General features: G+C 40.6%; 1 long non-coding RNA gene across 1 annotated transcript; it reads right to left on the minus strand.

Moving 5' to 3' along the window:
- Window positions 1-7426: 7426 nt before the first annotated feature.
- Window positions 7427-14646, minus strand: LOC135964989 (uncharacterized). The gene is made up of 2 exons (XR_010577735.2): window positions 13231-14646; window positions 7427-9448 (listed from the first exon to the last, which is right to left on the minus strand). It is a non-coding gene; the product is annotated as an uncharacterized lncRNA (long non-coding RNA).
- Between the last annotated feature and the right edge of the window lie 3642 nt (window positions 14647-18288).

Here is an 18288-nt window from a genome sequence, read left to right on the forward strand (position 1 = left end):
ATGTGTGCTCAGCAGTCACGTGGCTCATCTGCTAGGAGCTTACTAAATACGATATTCTACAACGCTGCTTAACACAAGGGGAGACGCTCCTGACTCAGAGGGTTTAATTGCTCGCCTACTTCTTTTTCTGCCCTCTTGGGCTCCTAAAATGAAAAGAAGCCTGGGGTGATAAAGTGAGTCAAAGGGTTGCCAGCCATATCACAGCAAAATAGATTCCTAAAAAAATCCCTGGCCTAAGATGACATCCTTGGCTGGATAAGTTTGACTATGCTGATAGCGGACATGGGAGAGTGAAGGTGGTTGAAATGTTCATATTAAAGAATTTCCACCCAGATTACAAGAAAAGAAAGAGGAATGGAGATGGCAGCATGAGTCCCTACAATAAAAGCAGATGTTTTGAGATCACTTATATTTGTTCTGACAAAAATTAAAGACAGAAACCAAAGTTTAGCCTGAGGCTAAAATTAATTGGGCAATAAGCCAGAGGCACATATGGCCTAGACAGATTTAAACATTTCTCCCTTATATTAATACAAATACTAAACTTACAAATAAATTGATTCCAAATAACACAAATATTCAAAAAATTTTATGAATAAACACTGGGGTCTACAGTAGTATTTGAAGGAGATCTCACAAACAGGTTTTGTTTTTGAAGGTTAGAACTGATGGTCTAGAGAATTCATTTCATTCCAGAGAGAGAAAGGAGGAATTTCTTGGGTTCCTTCAGGAATGAGTCTAGCTTTGCCGCATCTTTGTTTGAACTGTGGATACGGCAGAAGAAAACATGATGATTTCACCGATTGAAGGTGCAAAAAGTCACTGGGTTCTCTAAGAAGCCTGGGATTCTTCTGCTGGAAAAATAAGTTTGTTGAGAAAAAATGAGTTGAGGAAGCTGTTACTGAAGTGAAGCTGAATTGCTTTTACATAATCTGCTCATTACCCACTCTGTAGTGTGGATAAAAATTATTCAAGCAAAAGGTCCTCTTACTGTTCCTGGAATACAGTGGAAAGAGAACAGATTAGTTTTTTTCCCTCAGAACACAACCACTAGAAACATTCTACCTCAGATGAGATATTGCCTAATTATTTTCAAAAGACAGTGAAAAATGATGCATGTAAATGTTTACTACAAAATAAATACATGCTAGAAACAGAAGCATCTGGGTCACAGTTATATTAGAGCTACCTGTGTTCCCCTGTCACTGAGATTAAAACAAAAATGTCCAATAAAATCATTCACAGCATGGGAGAGGAGAAGGTGAAAGATGGAAAGGCCGGTCATAAAATGATCAGAATTTCAGTCCATAAGGAAGTGGCTTTGTGCATTGTCTGTTGCTGTGTGCAAGGTGAAGCCTGGGGCAAGAAAACGTGCAGTAACAAGGGCTCCTTTGTCCATCTCACCTCTCTAGATACCAGGTTGCAGACATGTTGCATTTTAATTGAAAGGTTGATATAATTTTTTTAAAAGAACACTTGCAGTGTTTCAAGTGACAAAGGCTTCTGTGACAAAAAAGCAGAGAAAGGGATTTTTAAAAAAAAAAAAAAGCAAACAACAACAAAAACCCCACAAAAAAGCAAACAACAAACAAACAAAAAACAGAGGAGGAAGTCGGCTGTGACTACTTCCAGGAAGGGACTCAAAGAGGCAATTGGAAATTTTTTTCGCTTTGCAACTGTGGGTTTTCTAGCCTGCTTCCTTTCTAAAGTATATTACTTTGTTTTTGGTTCATGAATTTATTATTTTTACCCATCAGTCCATTTGAAAAAAGAAAAAAAAAAAAGCCTCTTGTTAGAATTAAATCCCCTCTGGAAATAATGGGTGTTTTTTAAATCGTTCATTGTTTTATGGTCACATTTGCTCCCAGTTCCTGCCAGGATCCACTAGAGGGCAGACACACCCGGTTGTATTTATGTGACGCTTGCTGAGTAGTAATAAGAACAGTGCCTGCCAGCATCCACTAGAGGGCAGGCACACCCGTGTGTATTTGTGTGGCACTTGCTGAGTGGTAATAAGAACAGTGCCTGCCAGGATCCACTAGAGGGCAGACACACCCGTGTGTATTTGTGCGGCACTTGCTGAGTGGTAATAAGAACAGTGCCTGCCAGCATCCACTAGAGGGCAGGCACACCCGTGTGTATTTGTGTGGCACTTGCTGAGTGGTAATAAGAACAGTGCCTGCCAGCACCCACTAGAGGGCAGAGACACCCCTGTGTATTTGTGCGGCACATGCTGAGTGGTAATAAGAACAGTGCCTGCCAGCACCCACTAGAGGGCAGACACACCCGTGTGTATTTGTGTGGCACTTGCTGAGTGGTAATAACAGTGCCTGCCAGCATCCACTAGAGGGCAGACACACCCGTGTGTATTTGTGTGGCACTTGCTGAGTGGTAATAAGAACAGTGCCTGCCAGCATCCACTAGAGGGCAGACACACCCGTGTGTATTTGTGTGGCACTTGCTGAGTGGTAATAAGAACAGTGCCTGCCAGCATCCACTAGAGGGCAGACACACCTGTGTGTATTTGTGTGACACTGCTGAGTGGTAATAAAAACAGACACCCTGCCCTCCTGGAGTCAACTTCCAGTGCCCAGGCCAGCGGCAGGAAGTAAGAAAACCTCGGTTTCCATATCTGCATCAGCTACACAGTGCTCTCACACAGAAGGCATCAGCCAGTTTTCTCAGTTAAAGAGACAGAAACAAAATGTGTCCTCACTACTTTTTGGATGTACCATGTTATCTAATGTTGTAACTTAATTGAATGAATAAACTCCTTATACATCTGGACACATGAACAGAAAGTTCACAAACACAAAAACACAAAATAGAATATTTTGCCAAAAGAAAATGTCTTTGATACGTAAATTTCACTTTTTTCTATCTTTTAGTGATTTTAAAGTAATGAAATTGAGAAGTCTGTGCCTGTAAAAGACTTTTTAAAGAGCATGGTGTTTCTCCATTTTGAAAAATAATGGTAAAATATCTTCTACTATAGATAGAAGTTAATTGGCTGAGAGTAATAAACAGAAGATTAAGAAATGACTTTTATCTCCTGCTATTTTGTCAAGGGCTACAGTGAATTACACACCCTGGCTTGGGTTTGCACACTACGTGCTGGAAGCCAGCAGTCATGCAGGCCATGCTCTCCCACACTTAGAAAAAAAGCCCATGAGAAAGAGCTCCATCAAGTTCACACAGAATGACCTCCAGCAAGACCTGGAAAATGCTCAGTTTCACAAAATACCTGTGTCCAAATCCTTTCAGCGCACAGCTCTGGCATCAGGTTCCTGTGAGGACAGACCCCGAGATGAATTTCTGGTTGGAGGCTGCTGCCAGAGGAGACTATGTGACCACAGATGGCTCATACTGCTCCCACGCTGCAGGGACCAGTGACTTGGGGGTCCTGCTCACTGTCCTGTTGGGGAACTGCAGAGATTCACCCCAGCTGGGTGGACTCTGCTGTGTCTCCTGTGAAGAAGCTCCTCAGTTTACCTTGGTTTTTCCATTTTAAAACTCTCTGGTGTTTTCCTCTCCAGTGGGGGTTGCATCTCACCTTAGAAGAAAAGATTTTCCATCCAGGCGCGGTGGCTCAGGCCTGGAATCCCAGCACTTTGGGAGGCCGAGGTGGGTGGATCATGAGGTCAGGAGATTGAGACCATCCTGGCTAACATGGTGAAACCCTGTTTCTACTAAAAATATAAAAAATTAGCCTGGCGTGGTGGCGGACACCTGTAGTCCCAGTTACTTGGAAAGCTGAGGCAGGATGTTGCCTCCCTACAAGCTCTATCTCCCAGGTTCATGCCATTCTCCTGCCTCAGCCTCCCAAGTACCTGGGACTACAGGTGCCTGCCACCACACCCAGCTAATTTTTGATATTTTTAGTAGAGACGGGGTTTCACTGTGTTAGCCAGGATGGTCTCGATCTCCTGCCCTCTTGATCCTCCCACCTTGGCCTCCCAAAGTGCTGGGATTACTTTGAGATTGTGTACCTTAGAGCTGGTGGGGGACCAGCCTCTTGATCCACCACGCCTGGCCCACATGTTTGTCTTCTTTTGAGAAATTCCTCTTCATGTCCTTGGCCCACTTTTTAATGGGGTTGTTTTTCTCTTATAAATTTAAGTTCCTTATAGATGCTGTATTGGACCTTTGTCAGATGCATAGTTTGTAAATATTTTCTCCTATTCTGTAAGTTGCCTGTTTACTTTGTTGGTAGTTTCTTTTGCTGTACAGAAGCTCTTTAGTTTAATTAGATCCCACTTGTCAATTTTTGCTTTCCTTGCGATTGCTTTTGGTGTCTTTGTAACGAAATCTTTGCCTGTTCTTATGTCCAGGATGGTATTGCCTAGGTTGTCTTCCAGGGTTTTTATATTTTTGGGTTTTACACTTAAGTCTTCAATCCATCCTGAGTTAATTTTTGTGTATGGTGTAAGAAAGGGGTCCAGCCTCAATCTTCAGCACATGGCTAGCCCGTTATCCCAGGACCATTAATTGAATAGGGAGTCTTATCCCCACTGCTTGTTTTTGTCAGAAAAACTGTGTTTCTAAGGCTTTGCCCAACATATTTTTAACTTTTGACACATCTTTTCCCCAGTCAATAGGCTCCAGGAAATGGGACAGGATTCTTGGAAATAAAGAGCTGACCCGGCCAGGCATGGTGGCTCATGCCTGTAATCCCAGCACTTTGGGAGGCCGAGGCGGGCGGGTGACGAGGTCAGGAGATTGAGACCATCCTGTGAACGGTGAAACCCCGTCTCTACTAAAAATACAAAAAATTAGCCAGACGTGGTGGTGGACGCCTGTAGTCCCAGCTACTCGGGAGGCTGAGGCGGGAGAATGGTATGAACCCGGGAGGTGGAGCTTGCAGTGAGCGGAGATTGTGCCACTGCACTCCAGCCTGGGCCACAGGCGACACTCCATCTCAAAAAAAAAAAAAAAAAAAAAAGAGCTGACCCTGAGACAACACAGGTGAACACAGCCAACCTGCTGCATAAGAAGTAAACAAAATGTGTGTCTTTCATTCAATATTAAACAATGATAGACTGAGTATGTAAGCATGTTACCATCACAGGTATGGAAGTGCCTAACTATGACTTAAATTGTAAAGCCTCAAATTTTAGATCTGGAAGAGCCATGGGTTTTAATCCATGCTGGGAGAGGCTCAAGGTTACTCTGGAGAAACACACAGTTTGGGGAGGCTGGAGACTGAGGGGTGGGCTACCATTCCCCAGCTCCTTCAATGAGTCTGATCTGTTTTATAAATCAGGTTTTGGAAAATGATTCAAACAAGTCAACCCAATTCCCTATTATTTGGTCAAAGCCATCAGCCCTCAGGCTTCTTGCCACTGCAACTGTGGGCTCCCACTCTCCTCCTGCTCTCCTGCTCAGGTTGGGGCGGCTAAAGACCTTCTCTTGCTGGGGAGAGAGGTTAGGGAGGGACCATTTTTTTATTATTTGAGGGTGTGGTTCAGTTGTAAACAGTGTAAGTTTTAGAATTCCTGTTATTGTGATGGCGATGACCAACTGCAAAATATTTCCCATTTGCCTTGCAATAACAAGAGCATGTATTTTACGCAATTGAAGTTTTTGGATCCTACTTATTTACTTTATTAAGAATAGTGACATTTAAGCAGAGAAGAGTTTTAATTTTGCATCAGAGTCAAAAGGGAAAATGAAAGGAACTGACCCATGAAGGAATAGGTATGAGCTGTTTACTTCATTCCTGCCCGTCCTGGTTGATGTTCAGCTCTGGCCCTGTATCCCACTTTCAAATGTGGTGGATGCCTCACCTACGAAAGGCCCTCCCCACGCTGGCTCCCTCTGCTCACCCGACTGTAGTTACTTCTCTTAATCCCCCAGAAACGCTGTTTTCTAAGTTGGGTGTGTTTCCTGTAATAAAAAGGTATTGTTGCACCACTTATTGAGGACTTTTTGGATGCCAAGCTAAGCATGTCATAGTCACGAGCTCATTGTACAAACTACCCTTTATAACACTCCTATGAATTTATATTCCCATACGAACTGATCTGAGGAAGTGGCATGCTGGAGAGATTAAGTAATTAAATGACAGCATACAGTTAATTGCTGAGAGGATTTGGGTTTGGACCTGGATCTGTGATTCAAACACTCATGTCTATAATCACAAGTGTTGCCATATCATTTGCATCAGGATTTAGAATCTCTGCTGGCAGGCCTGGGAAGGCACATTGTACCCAATAAGAGGTAAATGCCACATTTAGTTCTGCACACAGTGCAGAACCACTGCACTGCCTCTCAGAGAATGCCAGGCGCTCCTGTGTTTGTCTCAGTGTCTCCAGCTTGAATTGCTTCACCCCTGGCTCTCGGCAATGCTGCTCCTCTCTCCTGCATGGATCACCTGTTCCTGGAATTCCTTTCTCCCATTTCTTAGGTTGCCACTTTACTGTAGCTTCCTGATCTAAGGTAAAGCTTTGATGCTGTGCATGTCGCAAAATGCCTGTGCACTATTCTCACACTGGGTTGACGGTTTAGTTGGGTTTAAAATATATATATTTCTCTCAGAATGTGAAGGCCAAATTTCATTTTCTTATTATATCTAGAATTTCAGTGAAAAACTTCAGTGCTATTTTCGTTCTTGATTCTTTGCAGGTGATCTTTTTCTTTCACCTCTCTGGAAGCTTTTCAGATCTTTATCGCTGACGTTATCAAATTTCACAATAATGTGTTTAGTGTAGAAGAACTTTGAAATTCATTTTGAGGGGAACTCAATAGATCTTTTAAATCTGAAAATCATAAACTTTATTTCTGGAAAATGTTCTTGATTTTTAAGTTGAGATATAATTCACATACTACATTTTACTCATGTAAAGTGTTCAATTTAGCACTTTCTGGAAGTAGCACAGACTTCACCACTATTTAATTCTAACATATTTTCAGCACCTAAGAAAGAAACTGCATTTTCCATTTTTTCCTCCTCCAACCTCTGGCAATCATTCCTTTTTGAGGCTGAGTAATATTCCATTCTGTGGAAATACTTCATGTTATTTATTCGCTCATCAGTTGGTGGATGTTTGGGTTGTTTCTACTTTTTGGCTATTATGGATAATGCTGCTCTACAAGTTTTTGTGTGGACATATGTTTTTAATTCTCTTCAGTATGAAGATTTGAATAGAATTGATGGATCAAAGAGTAATTCTATGTCTTACTTTTTGAGGAACTGCCAGATTGTTTTCCAAAGCAGCTGTACCATTTAAATCCCATTGATTTCTTTTCTGACATTTTTATTCTTTCCGTCTGCTTTTATTTTTTTCTTTTTGTGAAATTCTATTTTAAACTCTGAAGATGAATCAGGAAAATCAACGCAGCTTCTTCAACAAATTACAAGAAAATGATATACAGGAGATACAAGGGAAATGTATAAATTATATAGACTTAAAAACACATCAACTAATCACAATGTATGAATTTTATTTGGGAATATAGACAGAACAGAATTGCCCATGTATTTCTTGTTGCTCTGAAGGGTTATTGATATACAGGGGTTTGTTATATTCATGTTTATTTACATATATGTTTACAATTCTCCATATAAGGGTTTTAAAAATTCCGTTGGAAGCCTTATGTTTTCAAATGTACTCAGAATTTGTTTTAATCAGGGATGTTAAGACCTGCAGACATGGAAGTGACTGTCCCATTCATACTCACAGATCCCTAGAAATAGGAGGCACAGGGACGCCCCAGGCAGAGGCAGGAGAGGGAAAGGCATGGGCAGGATCCTCTGCTGTGGTCTCTGTGGGACAGCAAGGGCAGGCAGGGCAGGCAGGCTTAGGCTGTCCAGCATGAATAGCTTCAGCAGGCTCTAGGGCATAGGGGCCATTTCTAGTTGCGTAGTACCTCACCCTGTGGTGATGAAGGAAGGGCGGTATTGTCTCCTACAGTATCAGAGCCAGATAAAGTAGGTGGTTAGGAGTATGGGTTCTGAATTGGTAGTTTAATTGGCTGGCCCTGGGAAAGGCAATCTTTTCCCAGTAAACACCAGATGCTAGAGCGTCAAGAAAACGGAAAACAAGAAAATATAATTAACGCATTCTGTGTGTACAGATGGAGTCTTCTTTTGCTTCCCCAAAGGAAGAGTCCACAGGAGCCTGGCACTCCTGGACCTGAGGAAACCCTGAAAATGTTGGTATCTGCAGATCCTCTCCAAAAAGAGGTCGCCAGTCTCCTAAGACTGCAAGCTGATCCCAGCATTCTGGGAGCCAAGAGGGAGAAAGAGTCTGCAGATCTCCCTGCTCAGTAAATTGGCTTTCACTAAATACTGTTTTGCATAAGCAGCATTATCCAGTATCCTGGAGCTTAGAAAAGTTCTGTTTCAATATCTGAAGAAAATAAATTGTTTCTTTTCCTGATGTCAGGGAGGAGCATTTGACTGCCAGTGTGGACTGAGGGGTCTTGGGATCACAGTCTTCCCAATGTGCTTTGAACCGACCCTCTGTGTCTCCCTCACCATCTCCTCAGCTTACCTAGACACTTGGGAACCCTAACACAAGCCCTTCTAGGAGTCTGTGGTGTGGCTTAGCTGCCTCTGTAGGCATCTCTTGGGGTTAAACATTTTCCACTCTGCTAAGTCAGTGCCATCTGTTCTTTGGCTTAATCTTCAGAAGACCGTGAGCCCTTCGCCACCCTCCTTGCCCCACCCTCCACACCAAATGCGTGGCGCCCTTGAGGCCATAGGGTTGCTGCCATAAGATTTTTGTATTGAGTGCTCTCATTCCAAGCAACTGTGAGAGATTTCTATGGCAGGGCCTCCGGGTTCCTGTCAAATTAAATTGTAGTTGAGTGTTGGGTGCTATTTAAGAAGCATCCCCCTTTCTCCTTCCTAACAGAGCCCTGAATTATTCAGTCACGTGGTTTGAAACATGGGGTGGGTCCTGGTTGACTTAACCAGCACTGTCTCACCCTGTGTCACAGTTATTGGTTCCAAAGTGGGTGCATAACTGAGGCTCATGCCAGGTGCCACACAGCACTCCCTTGGTCCCCCTAATGGACTTGGGGATGGGCAAGGGTCTGAGTTTTTCCAATTAGAGTCAAATACAAGTTGTGGTAGGTTGTTAGGAACAAGGCTTTGCTTGTTCATGCTCCCTCTTTGGTGAAGAATGCAGCCTCAGAAATTGTTCCTGGAGATTTTGCCTCACGCAGAATGATTCTGACTTCACTGAAGGCAGAGCAGAAAATTGGGAAGAGACTGAGTTCTGGTAGCATCCATGAGCTTCTGTACTCAGATTCACCCAGAAGCCTGGCCTGCTTCTGAACTATGCACCTGAGTCAATAAATTCCCTTGTATTTAAAGTCAAATTGAGCTGGATTTTTAGTTACTTGCACCTGCAGGTGTTCTGTGACGCTGGTACTGTGAGTTTGCATCTGAGAATATTTACAGTGTTTCTTTCATGGTTGAGTCAATCATTTCAAGGATGCTCTGAGGGTAAAAAGAACGATCAATTGTGAAGCAGTGAATTGTGCTGCCAGGCACAATTCATTGGACAATAGAAAGCCTCATTTCCTGGGCAGTAGAAAGTTTCATTGTACATAAATTACATATCTTGTTTCTGTCTCAACCTCTTATTTTTTCATATGCAAAGGAGGTAAGGAAATCCAAATAAGTCCAGCAGCTAATATGCCTCTCAGACATGATCCAAAACAGAATTGAATTATGTAAGCCTTGTTAAAATTCATCATCATCATTCATATTTCTGAATATTTAAATTAGAAATTCTGAAAAAGTAGTTTGTTTCAGAGGTAGTTTGTATGTATGTAGGTATTTTTTCAGGATCAAAAGTTTATTTTTTATTATCTAATTGAGTTTAATTTACATATAATAAAATTTAGTAATCTTAAGTGTACAAATCAATGCATTTTGACAAATATACATATTGTCATGTACACAACACTACCATTAAAATACATTTCATTACCCCTAAAATTCCCTTGCATGCTGCTGTAGTCAGGGACCCCTGCCCCACACCCACAGCTCCCGGCAGTTGCTTTCTTTCACTCTAGTTTTGTCTGTCTTAGAATATGATACAGGCCACGTGCAATGACTCAAGTCTGTAATCCTAGCACTAGATTGAGAAGCGGGGATCACTTGAGCCCAGGAACTTGAGACCAGCCTAGGCAACATGGCAAAATCCCATCTCTAAAAAAAAAAAAAAAAAAAAAAAAAAATACACACACACACAAATTAGCCAGGTGTGGTGGCACACCCCTTTGGTCCCAACCCCTTTGGTCCCAGATGCTCAGGAGGCTGAAGAATCACCTGAGCCTGGGAGGTCAAGGCTGCGGTGATCTGTGATCACATCACTGCACTCCAGCCTTGGTGATAGAGTGAGATGTTATCTCAAAAAAGAAGTATTTGATATAAATGGAATCATATAGAATATTCTCTTATACCTAGTTTCTTTCATGTGTTCTAATGCCTTTGAGATATGTCCATGTGGTTTCCAGTGTGTATGTCATTCTTATGTTGGGCAGTAACCATTGTAGGGATATATTACTGCTTATCTATTCTTCAGTGATAGGCTATTTTAAAAATATTTGGCTATTAAGAAGAAAGTTGTTACGAATACTTATATTCAGGCCTTTGTATCAACAGATTTTCACTTCTCTTGGTTGAAAACTTAGGAGGAATTATTATTTTTTTAAGTTATGGATTTTTAAATGATTGTCAGTTGTCAGTTACTTTAAAAAAATGTAAATTCTTAAATTTAAAAGTTTAAGATGTCTGACTACCCAGACAAAAACAAGCAATGGGGAAAGGATTTCCTATTTAATAAATGGTGTTGGGAAAACTGGCTAGCCATATGCAGAAAACTGAAACTAGACCCCTTCCTCACACCTTATACAAAAATTAACTCAAGATGGATTAAAGACTTAAACATAAGACCTAAAACCATAAAAACCCTAGAAGAAAATCTAGGCAATATCATTCAGGACATAGGCATGGCCAAAGATTTCATGACTAAAATGCCAAAAGCAACGACAACAAAAGCCAGAATTTACAAATGGGATCTAGTTAAACTGAAGAGCTTCTGCACAGCAAAAGAAACTCTCATCAGAGTGAACAGGCAACCTACAGAATGGGAGAAAATGTTTGCAATCTATCCATCGGACAAAGGGCTAATATCCAGAATCTACAAGGAACTTAAACAAATTTACAAGGAGAAGAAAAAACCATCAAGAAGTGGGTGAAGGATATGAACAGACACTTCTCAAAAGAAGACATTTATGTGGCCAACAAACATATGAACAAAAGCTCATCATTATTGGTCATTAGAGAAATGCAAATCAAAACCACAATGAGATAACAACTCATGCTAGTTAGAATGGCGATCATTAAAAAGTCAGGAAACAACAGATGCTGGAGTGGATGTGGAGAAATAGGAACGCTTTTATACTGTCGGTGAGAGTGTAAATTAGTTCAACCATTGTGGAAGACAGTGTGGCAATTCCTCAAGGATCTAGAACCAGAAATACCATTTGATCCAGCAATCTCATTACTGGGTATACACCCAAAGGATTATAAATCATTCTACTATAAAGACACATGCACACGTATGTTTACTGCAGCACTATTCACAATAGCAAAGACTGGGAACCAACCCAAATGCCCATCAATGATAGACTGAATAAAGAAAATGTGGCACATATACATCATGGAACACTATGCAGTCATAAAAAAGGATGAGTTCATGTCCTTTGCAGGGACATGATGAAGCTGGAAACCATCATTCTTGGCAAACTAACACAGGAACAGAAAAGCAAACATCGCATGTTCTCACTCATAAGTGGGAGTTGAACAATGAGAACACATGGACACAGGGAGGGGAACATCAAACACAGGGGCCTGTTGCAGGGTCGGGGCCTAGGAGAAGGACGGCATTTGGAGAAATACCTAACATAGATGACGGGTTGACAGGTGCAGTAAACCACCATGGCACGTGTATACCTGTGTAACAAACCTGCACGTTCTGCTCATGTATCACAGAACTTAAAGTATAAAAAAAAAATAAAAGTCACAGGATGTTTGTGAGAGTATCTATTACACTGATGTTGACATCACACATGGCTGACTATTTGGAGACTCCAAGTGAAATTTCTTGCAGTTCTCAGTGCCAGGAAAATATGTATTTCTGGATAAAGACTCAAAAATTTTAGAAAAACATCCAAGTTTCATAGTCTAGAGCTCTAACACTGGAATCTTCCAAATTTAAGGATTAATGATTTACCTAAATCTAAAAATAGTAGGTTGCAGATGTATTTAAACAGTGTGTCTAGGTAGTATTCTTATATATTAAGATTAAAATGGTCTTCTAAAGTTTATTAATTCTAATATAACCTTTATTGTTTCATGTAGACATATCTTTCTGGTTCCCAGGATAATTTAAACAATTAATTCTAAGCAACTATTAGTTCTAGATTGGGATATCTATTTATGCATTTGAAGCTTTAGATATGTATTTCAAATCAGAAATGTGTGCTGGTCATGGAAAGTTGTGACTTAGAGCCTCAGGTAAGTTTTTTTTCATGTGAACATACTGCTTCCAATTGTTGTTATGCCCAGAGCAGACAATTAATAAATACCCTTGGAACTGAATGAGTGATTAACTGCAAATATTACAATACATCTTCTTAGCGGGCATGATAATTAGACATATTTAGTCCTTGCTGTGACCTAAGAAAGGAATTCTTTTCATTAAATGTTTAGTGTCTCACCCTGTTCATACAGCCGGAGTTACTGATTCAGTTTGATGTGAATTCAGTCATATAAAAGACCCATCATTATAACCTGCACTTATGCTTCCTATAGTATTGGAACTTCCAACTTGTATACAAAATAGATATGCTTCATATTCTTAACAACCACAAGAAATCTCCCTTTATTCATAATAAACACAGAATTAGGTATTCTATTAAACTGAACAATAGAACTCACTGGGAGTGACTGCATAAACTATATCACGAATTGTCCAAGTGTCTGGAAAGGTCAGTGGGCCATTTCGCTCCACGCTGTGTCATGAGCCAACCACGAGGGCTGTCAGTGACTCACTGCGTGGGTCACCCAGAGCATGTGGTGCTGAGGCTGTCAAAGAGCAAGACGGGGCTGCATCTAAACTCAGGCCTCTGCTAGGTGTCCGAATTCGAGCAAGATGCTAAAGACTTTAGAGACGTTTCCTTTTCTATGATTGGGGTTATAACACTCACCCTGTCAGGTTCTCGTGTGCGTTGACAAGGCCGGCACGTGACACACCAGGGGCAGAGCTGGACGGGAACCTTCTTCCTCAGACATCAGGGTCCTCATGAGCATCAACAAAATAAAGAGAGCAGGAGAGCAGGAGAGCGGAAGAGCAAGAGGGCAGGAGAACAGGAGAGCAGGAGAGCAGGAGAGCAGGAGAGCAGGAGAGCAGGAGAGCAGGAGAGCAGGAGAGCAGGAGAGCAGGGGAGCAGGGGAGCAGGAGAGCAGGGGAGCAGGGGAGCAGGGGAACAGGGCATCTCCAGCTGTGTCGGGACTGCAGCAGGGACTCAGCAACAGTCTCTTTCTCTTGTTTCATTCAAATCATATATTTAAAAAATAGGTGGGGTTATCATGGATGTTTATATTGATTTCTGGGATCTGACAAATATACCTTTCCTTGTCATACTGTTTTCTCTTCCCAGATGGTTTGAAGAGCTTCGTTTTGGACTTGATATTCCTGGAGTGCATTTTTTTTTCTAGTTAGTTCAGTCTTGACCCTGAGCCATCACCCCTCCAGAGTGGCAGGACATTCCACTCCACCATTGTTGGGGTTCCACAATTTCACTACTAATCAAAGGCTCCTTGGTTGCTGAAAAATGAGAGACGTACCTCTAATAATCAGTCTAGATTGTCACTGCTCACTTCCTCATTTTCCAATTCCACAGGGGCCCCCCCAAAGCCCGGAAGGTCTCATTTCGGACGTCTTATAGACCATGGGAACCAGGAAACACTGGGAACCCTAGGGCCAGCACCCACCTCATTTGCACCCTGTCTCTGTTTCCATCACCCTCTAGATATTGCCACAGAGCAGTGTTGGGACCCACTGGAGATCTGACTGCTCCCAGTCTGGGAAACTGCCTTCTCTCCCTCCACTGATATCATATTTCTACTTTCCACCCCACAGAAATCCTTGAACGAATCACAAAAGGGATTGGTAATTACCTAGTGTGAAGCAGAGCTGAGCCAAAGGATGAAGCAATATTGCAATGGACTCTGTCATTGATATCACTAGTTCGCAAATCTGTTACCACTATGGTCAAATTTTTATATTCACTTTAAAATTATAACTCATTCTGCTCACTGTATTCAAGGCAACATCTACCCTAAAATATACTCAGGCATTAATTTATGCTTTTCTATTTACAAATGAGAATTCATAAGCAAATTGAGGTAGCAATTACATTTTTTTAAACTAAAGGCAAAACAGAAGACATATACACATACATCGGTGAAACAAAACAGAGAGCCCAGAAACAGACTGAAATACAGCCAGCTGATCTCTGACAAAGGAGCAAAGGCAATTCAATGGAGAGAGGAGAGTCTTTTTAACAAATGGTGCTAGAACAAATGGATATCCATGTGCAAAAAAAAAAAAAAAAAGAAAAGAATTTATAAACAGACCTTACACCTTTTACAAAAGTTAATGCAAAGTAGATATCAGATCAATATATGAAATGCAAAATTTTCAAACTCCTAGAAGATAATATAAGGAAAAACTCTAGATAACCTCGGATTTGGTGATTCTTTTAGATACAACACGAAAAACATTATCCACGAAGAAAAATATTGGGAAGTTGAACTTTAACATAAAAAAACTGTTGGTTTTGTGAAAGATACTGTTAAGAGAATAAAAAGACAAACCAGAGACTGTGAGAAAATATTTGCAAAATATATCTAAGGATTCATATCTGAAATATGCAAAGAACTCTTAAAACTCAATAAGAAAACAAACAACCCAATTAAAAATAGGCAAAAGCTGAACAGATATGCAGATGGAAATTAAGTATATGAAAAGATGTTCTGTATAATGTGTTATTAGGAATTGCCAATTAAGACAACAGTAAGATACCACTACATACCTATTAGAATGGCCAAAATCCACAAGACCAAAAACAGCAAATGCTGGTGAGGATGTGGAGCAAAAGAAACTCGCATTCATTGCTGTGGGCATTATGTGACATTTTGGAAAAGGGAAAATTACATAGATAGCAAAATAATCAGTGGTTGACAGGGGTTGGGGAGAGGAAAGGATGGATGGACAGAGAGCCTTGGCTGTTTAGGGCAGTGAGACCACTGTGTGCGATTTCACAATGGTGGACCCACGACAGTGTGCAGATGCCCACACCCATTGAATGCAGACCACAAAAAGGTATTAATTACATAAGCCATAAACTTTCATAATGAAATAAATGTTTTTTAAAAGAAGATAGTGTTGTTCAGTTACTGTCTACTTCCTGAAATGGAGATGGTGGAGCGCTTCCATGGTTGTGAGGATAAAAATAGATTAGAGAATGTAATAACTAAAATAGGTGTATAAACATTGTTAAACTATATTATTCTCATTTTTAAAAACATGCCTTAAATATATTTGTTATGCTTTACAATTGAGCAAGTAGTGCAAACACATTAATATAATTCTCCTCTAGCTCCACTGAGAAGCCAGGACTGCAGGGCTTCAGTGCAGGACCGCACAGCTCCACCTGCACCTGCCAAATGCAACAACCTCTTTCAGTGTCATTAAAATATTTCAATAGGAAGATTGAGTTTAGATCCAACCTGTGTTTTCTCCCCTGGAAAATAAAGGTTTTTATGAAACAAAGAAGGTCTTTACCGTCTTCATCCGAAATGCTGAGGCATCTGCAATGTCTGCTGTAAGTGACACCAGGCTCTCCTCTGAAATCTAGCAATGGGAAAATAGACTGTAGATTCTGCTTTCAGAAAGGTGGGAATCAGAACTAAGGCGAAATACCATGTCCTCATTCATAAACATCTTATTTTACAAATTCCACAGGTTTAGTTATTTTTGGATTAATATGGGCCTATTTTAAAGTACATTTATTAATTTAGCATGAATTGTTCAAATGCATTCTGGATCCTGAGCTGACATCCAGCAATGCTGAGTGTGTGCCTGTGTGAGTCACCAGCACTAATGAGCCTCAGGTTATTGTATTTATAAAATGAAGGGGCTTAGGCTTGCTCTGATTTTTTAAAAACCATTTTTAACAGTAAAAACTGTTTTTCTTGCTACATAAAAATGTACAAGAAAAACTCAAACATTACCAATGGTAAATTATAATTTTATTAATATAAATATTTTTGTTAGCTCAATTTATATGACTTAGTTATTATAAAAGAAATAAGCAAGGCCAGGCACGGTGGCTCAAGCCTATAATCCCAGCATTTTGGGAGGCTGAGACGGGCGGATCATGAGGTCAGGAGATCGAGACCATCCTGGCTAACACGGTGAAACCCCGTCTCTACTAAAAAAACTACAAAAAAACTAGCCGAACGAGGTGGCAGGCGCCTGTAGTCCCAGCTACTTGGGAGGCTGAGGTAGGAGAATAGTGTGAACCCGGGAGGTGGAGCTTGCCGTGAGCAGAGATGGGGCCACTGCACTCCAGCCTGGGCAACAGAGCGAGGCTCTGTCTCAAAAAAAAAAAAAAAAGAAAAAGAAATAAGCAATATGAGATGGCCATTACCATCCTTTCCCATTTTATTTTGTTGCTATTGATTTATTTTATATGCTATTGATAAATCTTGATGTATACAGAAAAGTAGTTTCAAAGAATAATAATTTTTTAAAAATCTTGACTTATAATTTCAAGAAGCTTTCAAAAAATTCTTGCAATTACTTTTTAAAGATTCTAGAAGAGTTTTCTATGTCTTAAAGCTAAATAACTACAAAGAGCTACCTCTTCTCACATTCTGTATTATAAATATGTAAGTCAGAAAAGGAACAGACAAAATCATAAAAACACATGCATGAACAAATGGGCCTTGGCTCACATTTACTTGGATCTGGCAATGCACCTGGGTTACAGTACTATTTTTGTGTGTAATTTTACATGAGTGGACTGTCATCAAAATAAAAATTGTCTACAATCTCTATTCAGTGGTATATTTGCACAAATGGTAAACATATACATAGAGATAATGGGAGAAATTTATTTCATGGCTTACAAGAAGACAGGTTGAGACATTTAATTGTTTCATTAATGCTACCTTTTATGATGCACTTGTATGGGCAAGGTATTTAAATGCTCAATGTTACAGATGGAATTATTAGAGAAAGTACTAAATTATATCCTCTTTGTGTGTGCTTTGGAGGCACCAGGAAATAATAAAGCAGCCCTTTTCCCATCTATTTTCTGAAGGCCAAGCTGTGCTTTTGCAGATTAGGTCTTTCTGTAACACATACACATACACACACACACACACACACACACACACACACACACAAAATATAGCCTTTAGGGGTTTAAAGGAGGAAAAGAGAATTTGCCTGGATAACTCTCACCTAGGTATTTTCTAGGGAAATCTAGAATCATCTAAGGGTTAAGTTAAGCTGGACTAGCCAATGGGAAAACAAAATGAGGATGCCAGGGAGATGTTCCCAGAACAGTAGCATTCCTAATGGGCTAGGCCCTAGTTATGTGCAGTTCCCCAGATGTGGTTGGTGTGGCCAAGGTTCCGGCATGTGACGGCTGCCTTCCTGGCACTTCTTGTGCTGTGAGGAACATCCCCTCCCCAGTGCCAGGGCAGTGGTCCTCTCACCCCCTTCAGAGTAAAGGGCCAGCAGTCAGCAGTCACAGGAAAAGTAGTGAGACAGGAAGGCGAGGAGCATGAAGTGCCACCATCCCAGCCTCCAGTGTCTGGCACAGAATATGAGGAGAAACTTCCGTGAATTGGAATCTTCCACATCTCGACACATGGGAGTTTCTGCTAGATATAATTTGGCTTATAAAAAGAAAGAAATATTGCCTTCTTGCATGTAAATATTGTAGAAGAGTTAATGATTGTAACCTGGATGTTTTACATTCTGAGATGCTATTAAATCAATATGCATCACAAAACTATTGATAATTTTTTAGAAGAACAGAAGAGATCTCATCATATGAAACGCAGTGGATCAATTGTAAGATGCAGGCTAACTCCAGAGTAAGTAAAGCATGGAAAAAAATCTGTCTTAGAATGGAAAAATACAGTGGTGAAACTATTTTTAACTAGAATTTAAATGCAACATTTGA

This window comes from Macaca fascicularis, chromosome 9 (genome assembly GCF_037993035.2).
Source record: "Macaca fascicularis isolate 582-1 chromosome 9, T2T-MFA8v1.1".
Taxonomy (NCBI): Eukaryota; Metazoa; Chordata; class Mammalia; order Primates; family Cercopithecidae; genus Macaca; species Macaca fascicularis.